Source organism: Lonchura striata, chromosome 4 (assembly GCF_050655825.1).
Source record: "Lonchura striata isolate lonStrDom1 chromosome 4, ASM5065582v1, whole genome shotgun sequence".
NCBI classification, from domain to species: Eukaryota; Metazoa; Chordata; class Aves; order Passeriformes; family Estrildidae; genus Lonchura; species Lonchura striata.
This window is the reverse complement of record NC_140706.1, coordinates 48349977-48363314: the sequence shown is the minus strand read 5'-3', so window position 1 is coordinate 48363314 and position 13338 is coordinate 48349977. Positions and strand designations below refer to the sequence as shown.

The 13338-nt window shown below is 42.4% G+C and overlaps 1 protein-coding gene across 2 annotated transcripts in view; it reads right to left on the bottom strand.

Moving 5' to 3' along the window:
• The window catches only part of CXXC4 (CXXC finger protein 4), a 182161-nt gene that overhangs the window by 17115 nt on the left and 151708 nt on the right, over positions 1-13338 (bottom strand). The window lies entirely within an intron of this gene.

The window sequence follows — 13338 nt, the reverse complement described above, 5'->3', positions numbered from 1 at the left end:
GTTTTGGTTTCTCCCTCTCCATGAAAGAACTGTCTCATCTAAAAGTTAGAAGCCACAAAGAAGTGCCACTGTAAAAGAATATGGGAGCAAGCAGTTAAATTACCTTGTGCAGGGGGGACAGACATCCACATTTGAATGGCTGCCACACACTTTTCAAAACATCTACCTCTCTGTAACATAATACATTTGAAATACCACCTTTTCGCTCATTAATAGTAAATTATAGCATACGCATTAAGCTGTTCTTGAGAATGTAAGTCTGAAGGCCTTTGACAACCCCATCCTCTGTTTCTAAGGAATGGTAGGGTATGGTAGGAATGTTTCTAAAGTGGTAGGGTACCATAATACTAAAGAAGCATTTCTTCCCTCACATTTCACATATTTTTCAATGTCTTATTTGTGTTTAGGAAAACTTACTAATTCCTAATACTAACTTGCCACTTCAATTTTTGCCATTATATTTTTTTAAATCTGTTCACATCAATCTGCCAAGAAAACAGTTTAGTTTAGTTTCATTTAGCACTAAATTATTTTCATTTTTAATTCATACTTTTCCCTCAATAAACATTGAGGGAAACCACAGAATTGAGCCAGTCACAGATTTTTGTTGCTCATAGTTTATTTAAGGAAATTGGACCTTTCTGTTGGCCAAATCATCACTTGTGACTGCTATTAATTTATTCATAAGTGCAAAACATGTTTTGTAAAGCCACAATGCCTCTAACTCAACATACTCATCCCTTCAACTTTCCTAAGCAGATGATGAGTTTTGCTGAAGATGACAGTAATTTGGCCATTCCTCAAAATGGCAATGAATTTTTAGAACTCGACTGCACAGAGGTGAGTTGCCTTTTGAAGAATGGTGGAAAAACAGGGAATTGCAGAACGACCAAGGAGGCATCCCGGGAGAGCAGCCTAGACAGATGATCCTGGAGATTCCGTCTGCAAAGTACCAAAGCACTTTTGGCAGTGCAGCAAAGCCTTTGCAGCCCTACACCAACTAACCCATTTCCTTTGGGAATGCCTGGCATAGAAAAAGCGTAGGAGGGTGTGAAAGAAAGCTGGCGACTGAAGTGATATCAGATCTAAAAATCATTCTTCAGGGGTCTACTAATGAATGCATGGGTATTGTCTAAAATAAAGAAAACATCCACAGCAAAGCAGGCAGCAGACTTGGCAGGGGCAGGATCCCAGGACAGCTGAGAGCATGGGACTGTGTGTGGCCACAGCTCAAGAGGGCTTTTCAGTTTTTCCGCTTGAAACTCTGCCCCATTTCGGTTTGTTTTCTTTCTTACTTTATTCAGTCCTAGCTCCTGAAAAGAAAGGTGTGGGAGAAAGGCTCTCAAGGAAAGATTTATTTTTAGCTTAAGAGGCTAGGCCAGCAGTTTATGAAGCCAACAAAGGCCCAGGTTGCACTCTCCAGGACACTCAAACTACCATAGGCAGAGTTCCCTCATTTAATTCAGGACTGAGTTTTGGCTTGAACATTTCCCCTGTTTATCCATATCCAAGTAAGGGATTTCTCTAGTGATGCCTGAGGGGATCGGTCCCCTTTCTGACAGGCAACAGGAAGGAGAGGACGAAGCTGCCAAAGTCATTTTTGCCAGCCAAATTACAACAGGCAGCTGATATGCCGCCGTCCCAAGCCCTGTGGCAAAACCTCCGAAGTGCCCTCATTCCTGCCTCCTCGACCCCATGTGAGGTGCTCCCACTCCACTGGGACTGCTGAACTCAGCAGGTGTTGCCCTCATTTGCAGATCCTTGGGAAGGGCTGATAATTAGGAAGAGATTTCTAGAACAGGTTGCCACCCTTGACAGCAACATGGGAAGAACAGGTAACTGGCTCATAAGCAAAAAAACAAAAACAAACAAAAGCAATTTGATATTACAAGCATTGGAAATGCAAGAAAAAACAGAAAGTAGTATTTTAAAATTATAATGGTTTAATAAACTCTTAGCCTTACATAGATGCATAGATAATTAAATATCAGAGGTGAGTCTTGCTAATTATCTAGGAGCTGAATTTCCCATTTGCATCTTCAGTAAGAAGATTTATGTAGCTTAAACAGTGCCCACCTCTGCACTTGAGATTTGTGATTTTAAGGCTTGAGCAACTATAATTAGAGCCATTTTGGAGCGAGCGTAGCACTGTGCAGTGCAATGTGACATTCAGAATACATCAGCGTCACTTTACACAGGAGTTCTGATTATTTTCATTTGTGTGCTTCAGCCTGTCATTTATAGCCAGTGTAGCTCATCTACCTCAAACCCTGGTGTCTCACCTAGTTCATGCAGTTTTCCCCTTTCTATAAACCTCTGTCATTTTAATCAGGTGTTTTACATGTTTAATTCTTAAGGTAAAGACCTACTTTTATTTGCACACTAATGATTTTACTAGCCTATTGCATAATGCAAACAGTCCTAAAATAGGGCAGCTAATCAACACAGACATGAGACATGAAGATTGAGGCAGCATCATCCATTCACACAGCAATGTGTGTCTGCAACAGAAGAGACTTTTATTTTTCTGCTAAATAGGATGCCAGCAGGAACTGAGACTGCTCTTTGATTCAGCGATAATGAGTGAACGTTGCACCAATGAAATTTACATTTTGCCAGTGGTATGAAAAGCACAAAATTATTCTTCTTAGTTCAGATTTAGGCTCCCCAAATAGACACTGATTTGCTGAAGTCTGAGTGCTCTGAGACTCCTATTTTCATGAATGGAGGTTTTGGCAATCTAGTAAAAGATAGCATCCAACATGAAAGGTAAAAGTAGGGCAGGTGACTACCCATCAGCATTCCTCCTGGACCATCTTGTCTGAAGCACATTAACCCATTTTCCTCTTCCTGTTCTCCTGCTGCAAGTGAAATCAAATTTTCATCAGTTTTTGCCATATCTGCTTCATCTGGAAACTTTCTGAAAATATATTAGAAAACTTGTATAAGGCTCTGTAGTGAGGCAGAAGCACATTTCTATGTGCTGACACCTACCATGTCAAACTATTATCCAGGCTTCCCGCTGGCTGATGCTGCGGGAGAAAGCTGAACTTTGACTTCAGGGTAGGCAGTGAAAGGTAATTTGGTCTATGTATCAAATCTCAAGCTGGAAGAAGGCTGCAGGTCTCCTATAAAGCAGACCTGTGAGGCTGTGTACAATGGCTCTGGTGGCTCAGGCAGGGACTGTGAGGCAGCAGCAGTCCCACAAGTCTGGAAATCACCTGGAGGTGATGGCCTCCTGCCCTACTGTGAAGGATCACAAAGGGGAAGTGCCTTGTTGCCACCCAGCACATTGCACTGCTCAGGTGGACATGGTGCATTAGAACTATAGCAAATGAATGTATAGCAAATGTCTGTGTGTGTGTGTGTGAGTGTGTGTGTGTGTGTGTGTGTGTGTGCGCGCGCGTGTGTGTGTGTAAAGGTCCTGACACACCAGGTTAAAACTGAAACAAGTTTACAAGGACCTAAAAAGATGTAGTCTTCCTTATTGGCTGGTTTGGTAGCATGGACAGTACTGGTAGTTCTGCTTTTTTCTGATAGTACTTCTGGTCTAAAGCAGAAACACTGCACAACTGACCTGCACCTAAATGCCATTCCCTGGGCATTTCAATTACTGTGTGTTCTATCCTGGATACAAGCACTCTCAGTTTTTTTCTTTAATTTGGGTAGTACCAACCCTGAGTTCATGTTTTCTGCAAAATTAACAATGCAGTTTGTATCCAAATGGACCAGTTTGTATCCTGAAGACAGAAGCTGAACCATCATACAACAACTATAGCTGCTGGTATCCTGTAACCAAGATAAAATTCCTGGCTACAGAAATCCCATATAATTCCTGTGTGCTTTAGAATGCTACTATGAGAGCCTCATATTGAAAGTCAGTCTTTTGCTCATGGGTGGCTTTTAGCAAACTGATAGAGATTTGCTCAGAATCTTGTTAACTACATTGCTGTTATCCAAGCTGTTTCAGGTCAGTCAGTCCAGCCAAAGATGTCCTTCCCCAGTCCAGAAGATGGGGGAGGAGGTGACTAGTATTTGTTGCATTGTAGTGGTTAACAAGGAAGAACTTGAGCTGACAGCACTATTGACTTCATAGCCTTGAATTTTAAAAAATGACTGTCTACTTTTTTTTCCTCCATAAAGGAGGTAGTTAAGCTAATTTTGGTATATTTTTCCTTTTGTGTTTGATATGAAAAAGCAGTACCCTCAATCTCCCATTAACACATTTACAAATAGTGAAAGCAAGCGCATCAGTTAACATTTGCAAGCCAACTGCAGAAACAACAAATTACTTTTTAAATTAATGATCAAAACCAAAGTCCCCTTTCAATTCCTAACACTGGAAATGCAAAGCTTCTCCTCAGTCTTGCATAGTTTCTCTACTATTGAGCAACTCAGCCTCCTCAGTGGTGGGTTGAGGAAACGCTCTGCTCACAGGCTCAGTACCATTCCCTCCTGGTAGGAATGTATAGTTATTTCCTTCAAAAAGCATCTTCAAATACTACACGGGTACCAGTCTGATTCCCTTTTCCTCTCCTTCCACTCTACAACTGTTTATATCACTTGTTACATACCCTCCCCCGCTTTTGTTAATTTACTATACTGGGACAGCAGAATGTGGCAGATGAAAATGATGGAAGCAAGGCTCATTAGGATTCCATGTCCTTTGAGTAGTATGTAAAAAAATGCTATGTGAAATGTCATGAAAGTAGATTTTGAAGTTTTGACAGATGTGAGAAAAGGAGAAATGTTTGCCATTTGTCTTAATGACACTTTAGTACGTTTGGAGAGCCTAGGGGAAAAAAAACCACAACACCAAATGACAATTCTGTAGGGAGATAAACTGTTTCCAAAACTGATGCTGGGGTTGAGAGCAGGCCCACAGAACATCAGCAGGCCTGGTTCTAGGTACAGGCTTCTAAAAGGGAACAACAAGTGGGATAAAAGTTAGTGAAAATCACAGCCCTTCATGACTTAAGCTTGACCTTTGACAAAGAACTGGTTGGTCTGTTCCTCTCCACAATACTGCAGCCCTAAGGTCTCTTTGAACGCAGCCAGCAGTGCAAACAGAGACATGCCAATATTACAGGAGCATGAGAGAATGTATTTATACGTAACTACTAACCCAGCCAAGATAATTATTGTCAGTGTTCTATCTAAACATAATGTTCCTTAACTAAAATCCAGTTCAAAAGAAGTCAGACAGTATGTTGCCACCAAGCTCAAATTGTCCAAAGGGGGTTGAAATTTTGACATTATATGGTAAAAAAGGATGTGTCATGGACATGTTTTGATTCCGGAACTTGGGAGCTGAATCTATGACTTTGTGACTGTCCTAGATGCACAAATACATGGCTTCAGTGACTGCACCTTTTCCCTTTCAGGCTGTAAATGCTTATTTGTCTCCACTGCAGGGAAGGACATGACTGGCAAGAAAAATTCTTCACATTTTTGACCAAACCAGCAACATTTCCCCAAACCAGGCTTTCCCCTCAAGCAAATACTACTCAACTGCCCTCCAATAAATGATCTTACTCCTTAAAGCTTCAAGACAAAACTGCCTGGTAAGCAGAAAAAAACAGTGGATTCCATGTGGTGCAAGACACCACAGATGAGGTGAGTGACACCACACATGGAACCCCTTCTGCAAAAGCCTTCTGTCCTTACAGACTTGTGAGACAATGAGCCCAGAATGAGCGTTTGGTTAATCTATTACCACTTGGGAGCCAGCAGTGGTACAGCAGGATTCAGTGTTCATGTAGGGCAAAAATCCAACCCCCCAGTCTTCTCTAAGTAATCAGAATTTGAAAAAAATAATTTTGTCATAGTATTAAAGCAGGGGACACACAATGAATGTCAACATTTACCTCACTGGCAAGAAGTCCAAGTGGAACAGAATATAGTTTCAATTATGATGAGCTCACCTAGTCTTGTCCACTTTCCAAGGAAGAGTGTTGCACCCTGAAAGAACAGTAAAGGAGGGGGTCCAGGTGATGCATGACTCTTTTTTGCACATGCATAAGATTTTATGCAATCTCAATTTTGTGATTCAATATTTATGAAGTCAAACTTTCTGGTGATAAACAATGTGCTAGTGCACTAACACATTTATTTGAGTCAGAAATTAGAAATTCTCAAAACTTTATCTTGAAGAACTAGTTCTGGTTGGACTATTTGCAACAAAGAATCAATTTGTTGAATTTAGTCTTTTTGCCTGATTGTAAATTGCCCTGAAACAGATCATAACTTCCATTAATACATCCACAGTTCAAAATTATCTAAAAAGCAATGCAAACATATTCCAGATTGAGTTGCTGGTAAGCTATTAATTTACTACTTCAAGTATTTGATATTAAATATTGAACTGTTTTTTCTTGGGCCCGTTGCTCACCTGATTTGCCAGTTCCCTGACTGGGAGAGTATGGCTTTTTCAGGTACCATATTTACAAGAGTTAATTGCTAAGATTTTCTTTTCTGTCCTTCACTTGCCTCTATCTGCTCTTCTTCCTAGTCTATGATCTTCAGAGGCAGAATTTCATAGCCTCTCAAAACAAAACACCATCCTCAGTTAGGACTATCAGGCCAGCCTGGGATATTGGCTAGTGACATGAGGGGAAAGAATCCCACAAAACTACCTCCTTTCTGCTTTTGTTTCTCTACAAAGTCAACACCATGTACAGCTGATGTGAATTTCACATAATTATTGCTGCATCTTTCAAGATCAGTGTATGAATAATCCATATTTTGAGGTGTTTTCTGAGTGGAATGAGAGCTGGAGCTGAGTAAGGTAAAAAATGTCATGTTGTCATGTCTGCTGCTTGATTAGAAATGAGCAGCCAGCCAGTGGTGAGGCTCTCACCATGACAGAAACAAAGACCCAGTGTTTTCCCTCTCAGCTTTCCCTGCAGTGGCTGCAGAGATGGATCTATCCAAGCTATGTGGCTGTGATGCAGGGAGCAGCTCAGGCACACTTTTCAGCAGGGACTTAAAAAAATATTCCAAAACCCAATAGAGACTTAGGAAAAACAAGGGGTATAACCAACCACAAGCCTCTAGTCACTGCCATAATCAGTGCCACTGTAAAAGTAGCCAGCTGAGATGTCAGATCTGGTAGCCCAGCACTGATTGCAATATCAAAATCTTTTGCTGTGGGAAGCTGGGAAACACAGAGATAGGAATGGGCATGGATTTTTCCCCAGCCTCGCCTGGCTGCCCTGCTGCCCTTCTCTCCATGCCACACAAATGAGCTCATTGGTGCCATGGCCCACACATCTACCCAAACTATTTTACACCACAGCTACTGAGCATTACAGTAACTGCTGACAGGAAGGAGCTTAAATAATGCTCTCCAACAATATCATTTTGCTCATCTGTGGACTCAGGAAAAATTTCTATGCTGGCTTACACAGGTTGCTGTTTTATTTGCAGCTCTGTAAGCTTTGGATTGTTATTCTGAAAGGAAGGTGACTGCATATAAAGCCAGCTCTGCAAAGCACTGGGAACAGGACAGGCTCTCATTTCAGGAGATGTATGGCTAGAATGTGGCTGCCACAGGAAGGATCTAGAAAGCTATCACACATGCAAAAACTTCTCTCCCAGTAAGTGTTACTAATTTCCTCACAGATCCTCCACTGGTGTTTTCAATTGAGATAAATAAAAGAGAGCCAAATATCTAGTATTTAGTGTTTTTCTTTGCACCCTCAACACTTAGATGCATTTTATTCATTTATCATATGCAGATTGGCTATTATTATGCAAGTACTTGCATGGCAGATAAGTAAATCCAGGCCATGTGAAAAGCAAGCCCTTTCCATTTCAAGAAGTCAGCTATCTGCTAATTCATTTTACAGTGTGCAATCTTGACTGGTTACTTTTGCTTTTCACAGCTTTCCCATTTTAAAGAGAAGAACATGTTATGGGGAAGCGTGTCCATTGACAGTCTGAGGCTTTACCCCAGCTTGCAGCAGCTCTTTGCAGCAGAAAATGAGAGGGGTTTCTTAGTATTCCTGCAAGAAAAGTCTACATTCTTGAAAACAGCATGAATAGGAAGGCTCTTCTCCCACATAATGTGAGTGATACCGAATTCTGTCCTTTTGTGGGTGCAGTGATGTGAAAAATAGAAAACCTGTACTGCCTGACCCCATGGGTCTGTTTTACATCTGGAGAACCAAACACAAATGAGACACGTGTGAAAATGGAAGTGTATGTCATTTGGAAGAAAGTGGAAAAAAGGCACCTTTTTTCCAGTTAACATTTTTATATTTTTTAATAAATTATTCGGTGGGTTCATGGAAAACAAAGAATGGCTGTGCTAAGGACAAGGCTCTCCCTGCTCCTTGATGGGATGTGCAGGACAGGGGAACACAAAGCAGGATGCAGGGCACCTGCATTCCCCTGGGAAGGATGAGGATATGAGTATGCTGCTGGCACTGGCCAGGTACCCAGTGCTCTGCAAAGAAATGTAGACTTGCTGTAGATGACAGGGGAGGCGTTTTCCAGAGGAAACTTGGATACAACTTTGAGAAAGCACAGCCCTTCCCAGCTGATTTGTGGCCATCTCTGAAGAGCCAAGCTGAGATTTGTGTAGCACAGGCACATTAGTCCCACCCTCCTTCAGAGCAGCCTGTTTCCCACGGAGCCCTGCTAGGTCCTCTCACCACGTTGGAAGTGGAAGAACACCAGCTGCTCCAGCATTTGGTGTACACCACAGTTTAATCAGACTCTGCCTCCAAGTATTAATGGCATAAAGAGACTTATGGGTTACAAAGTACTTCAAGAGTTCATCCAGCCCATTACCTTGATTTAAGGCTGGATTAGTTGCAGTATATCATTCTTGCCAAAGCTAGATCTAATCTGCTCTTCAAGATTTTCAGCAGTGGAGGTCTGACAGCCTCTGAAGGCTGCAGCCTCGCCATCATTACCATTACAAAGTCTCTCCTTGACGCCTAACTCGATTCTTCCTGGCAGCGATTGAAGACCGATGATTATTCCCACTACCTTGCAGTGGCCTTTCATCTCGGCAGAGATTGGCTTCACACCTCCTCTCAGTCCTCATCTCTCTGGGCTAAACACAAACTCAGTCCTTTCTTGGTGGCACATTTCCTTCTCTTCTCGCCTCATTTCATAAGGGGTGTGCAAGCAAACAAGATCAGTACAGTCACAGGAGTTGGGGAGAAGGCTTGTGCCTTAGTGAAACTGCTCAAGGCAATTTTGGTGTGCTATCTGGCATTTGCACAGAAAGTTGTGTAACTATTTACTGAGCAATCACAGCTGCTTCAAATAAATAGGCAACAGACCTGAAATAGCATCACACCACTGCCTTAGTTATTAGCCCATTGATCTTGCATCATGTAAATAGGGACCTTAGAAAGCACTTTTGGAAGAAGGAAACATGAATCTTAATCATCCCAGATAAAAAGGGGAACTGTGGAGAGACCAGGTTAGGAAAGGTATTACAAAAATTGCTTCCTCTCTGAAAAAGAGTATGCCAGTTAGAAAATATGTCTATCAATCCAAATGCACAGAAAAAACAAACATATGACTGATGTGACAGAGTATGCCAGGTGCCACCTGCTGTTACAGCCTGTTTTTGCTATTATGATGTGTCATACACATGTGCCAACAGTGATGATAAATATAACATGCATATGATGCTTTAATATCCAGGTGTTCATTTTGGATAAATAACCTCTGGATCTGAATATTGTTTCAACCCACAACTGGTAACTCAGTCATGTGAATTTCAAATTCAGCATATTACACTTGCAGTCAGTTAGAGGGCAGGTATTAGTGGATAGCAAGCAGGGACAGTAGCTCCAAAATCCATGTTGAAGCCTGTTTATGAATACCCACTTAAATACACCATCTGTGAGGGCACCTCATGCATCCTGTTTGGTTCCAAACGGGAACCAAGGATGTCACCTGACATTGACTACAGCTGCCTGTCCCAACCTGCTGCCCAGAAGCTCACCTTTTCATGGCTAGATACATCAATTGGTGGTGGTGACGAGGACCACTCTACCTGTGGCAACATCTGCTCTCAAGTGACACAGTGCTGCCCTGCTTCAAATTTTAAGCACCTGGGCCTTCAGCCTTAAGGTTTACCTATCCTTGGATTGGCAGTGTGTTACAGCAGAGCCATCTGAGCATGGAGCATCTTTAAGGATGGTTTCGGAGCTTGTATTAGTCTCATGAAAAAGCCAAGCCACTGCTGCAGTACTTTCTGTGCTGTGGCTCATGGTTAACCTTCACACACTGGTGGAGTGGTACGGAGACTCGGTGGTTTGCTGGTCACAAAGCCCTTCCTCTCTATCTTTCTGCAGCAACTTAACAGAAGGAACACAAAAAAAAAAAAAAAGTATGGAAGTTTGTTTTTTCAAAAATATTATTTCTGGAACTAATGTAGTGGGAAGGTAGGGCAGGACTTGTGCTCCTCACTGACTTTGGAGAGCCTTGGCTGCTGATGGCAGGCTGTGCTCAACCAAAATGCACTCACTGATACCAGCAGGAAGACAATTACAAGTGACATCAAAAACTGCATTTTTCTTGAGATTAAGGTTCTCAAAATTCATCATAAAAAACCCTTAGCATTCATGTCTTTTTAGAAAAAAGGAAAGATTTAGGGTTTTTCATAATTAAGAAAGCTTTCAGTAGAAATATACATTAAATCAATGGGCACACTTCATTAATTCAGACGAAACATGAACTATTCTGTACACTCCTGCAAAATGCCAAATTACCTTCGTGAGAAACAAAGTAGATTCTGCCCCCAAAATTACAGGGTTTCACTTTGCAGCCAGTTAGTTGGGAAACACACGGCTTTCTCCACAATTCAGCCCAAACAATACAAGAAGCCACAAAAGCAAAATACATGTAAGCTCCATTTGGCAGCTGCTTGGGGGCTTGTCCCCACAAGGCAGGTGAGAAGAGGGATGGATGTGTCATGCCCCCCTGAATAGCAGTTATTATGTCAGCACACTGAGCCACGAGAGGTCAGAGCCGGCGCTTGGCGGCAGCAGGCACAATGCCAACATGTTCACCTCGGTTTGCACAGTGCCAGGGTACCTGGCCTCTGTCCCAAAAGAAAGGTGACACCACAGTCTAGGATTACAGCCTGGGACACGAGGGAGAACTTCATTGTTCCAACAGGCTCCCTCCCTGCACTCCTAACCCTGCCAGCTCCTTCAACCAGCTGCAGAAATTGAGATGACCTGGCAAAGGGGCAGCATCCGCCTTGGACTCGGTGCTGAAGCATCCTACCCGAGCTGGTCCTCACAGCACTGAGCACCTCTCAGAGGGCTAGCCAGCAAATCCTTCATTATAAAATGTGTCCTTGGCTGCTTTCTCTGGTTTTTCACTGTAGATTTATTTCCCTTAACTATGCATGCCTGCATGCATCCACCCTCAGTCTCTTCAATTGGAGCAGCTTGCTTAAATATACTTTAGGGAACACAAGGCAAAGACAACTCACAGCCAAATCCTACCTGAGGCACCATTCACTTCACCTCAACGTGTGCTCCATACTTAACATCGTTAACATAATGTCTGACAAGTCTCCTTTTGATTACATTGGCAAGAAGAGGGGGGAAAAGAGCAAATCACTGAGTTTCTGAATAGATTATTCAGAGAACAATGAAATAAACTCCAGTCTAAGTTTTCGAGCGTAAAAAGGTGCAGTGTGTGGAAGCCGAGTGCTGAACTGCAAGATGATCTCAGCAAAGTGCCCCAAAGGAATGGGGCAGGGCAGACCCAGGCAACAGAAGGACAGGGCAAAGGAGCAAGGGAGGCACACAGAGCTCTGCCTTTATTTCACTCCGCTGGTAGAAGAATTCAGGTTTTATGGTTGGCAGATCCCACTGGAACCTGCTTAGACCTAGTCAGACGAAAACGTGAGCAAATATCACCCGTATAAGAAGTTCAGGTCAGCCTTTGCCTACTGCAGACAAGTATGCACTAACAAATGCAGAAGGAAATCTGGCTCCCTCTGGACAAATTTAGACCGTGGAATAAATGTCATGCTTGGCAAATTGCTGCATGAGTGCAGAATGCATTTAACCCTTTCCAAACACCCCCAAAAGCCATTTCAAGATCTTTTACTTTTCCTAGACTCCTCCACTGGCGCATGTCTGCCTGCTGTGTTTGGCCTTGTATAAATGAAGTAGGCAACCAGAGAGGAGTAGCCCCAGCCCAAAGTGCCTCCATGGCTGTAGCCCACCCAGCAGCAGAGTTCCTGGGGCCATCCAGCCTCACAGCCCATCTGGGAGGAATTTCCTCTCCACAGCAGCATACGTGTAATGCAGATGATGTGTCTGAATTACAGCCATGAAGATTTGGTCTCTCACAGTCCCAGTGACAGGCGAGTTATTTGCATCTTCATACAATTATCCTTTCTGCTAATAATTTTCAGGCCTTCACAATAATTTTACCACCCGCTTAAATCTTCTCCAGTCCATCTTTCCTCCCTGTCAACAAATGGATTGTGCTTAGTTTTGCTTTTTTAAAAGTTACTTTAAAAAAGCCAGCACAGTAATTCCCTTTGAACAGCCAGACCACGTGGGCTGAAGCTTGAGAGTTTGAACAGCAGCTGTTGCAGAAAATAACCTATTCATTAGGCTTCCAAGGAGAGCCGATCAAATTACTCAATACAAATAATTTATCTAACAATTTTCTCTTTGCAGATAATCTACATACAGAACACCTTCACTGGGGCAAAATGAATTATTTTTATTATTATTTTTTACAAAAATTTGTTACAAGTTTTGCTGTTTCTGTAGGCGGTTGCTAGGAGCGTTCATTATTCGTGGGTCAGTATTTGTGCTGTAAGATTGGCATGTGCTATTGTTTCCACACTCTGCTGAGATGACCTACACTGTGAAACAGGTCTGAATAAAATTGCTGAAGCTTTGTCTTTCCTCTATAGGTAGCATTCTGAGAGGTGGATGTGGAAAAGCTGGCATGGGGAATATTGATATTGCAAGGCTGTTTTTCCCCACCAGTATGGGGTAAGAAAGGGGGTGTTATAAATGGATCCCAAATTTAAGGCTGCTGGAGTTCTTTCTTTGGTTTGAGACAGAAGAACAGACATGTGTGTGTATACACATATAAATAAAAGCCAGTATATGTTGGCCATTTAGCAAGTTTACATTCCATTTTCTCTTGTCACGCTGACACAAATTATTTGCTCTTGTGTCTGGACTGCTATTTGCAAAGGGTGCAATTCTCATTTGATTAACTGTCTAAAAGCCAGTTCTTTGGGGGCAGGTGGGAAGTTCTTTATTGGGTGGCCCAGAGTTCGTAAATAACAGGAATTTGCTTTTTCTGCACATGGTTGGGATCCAC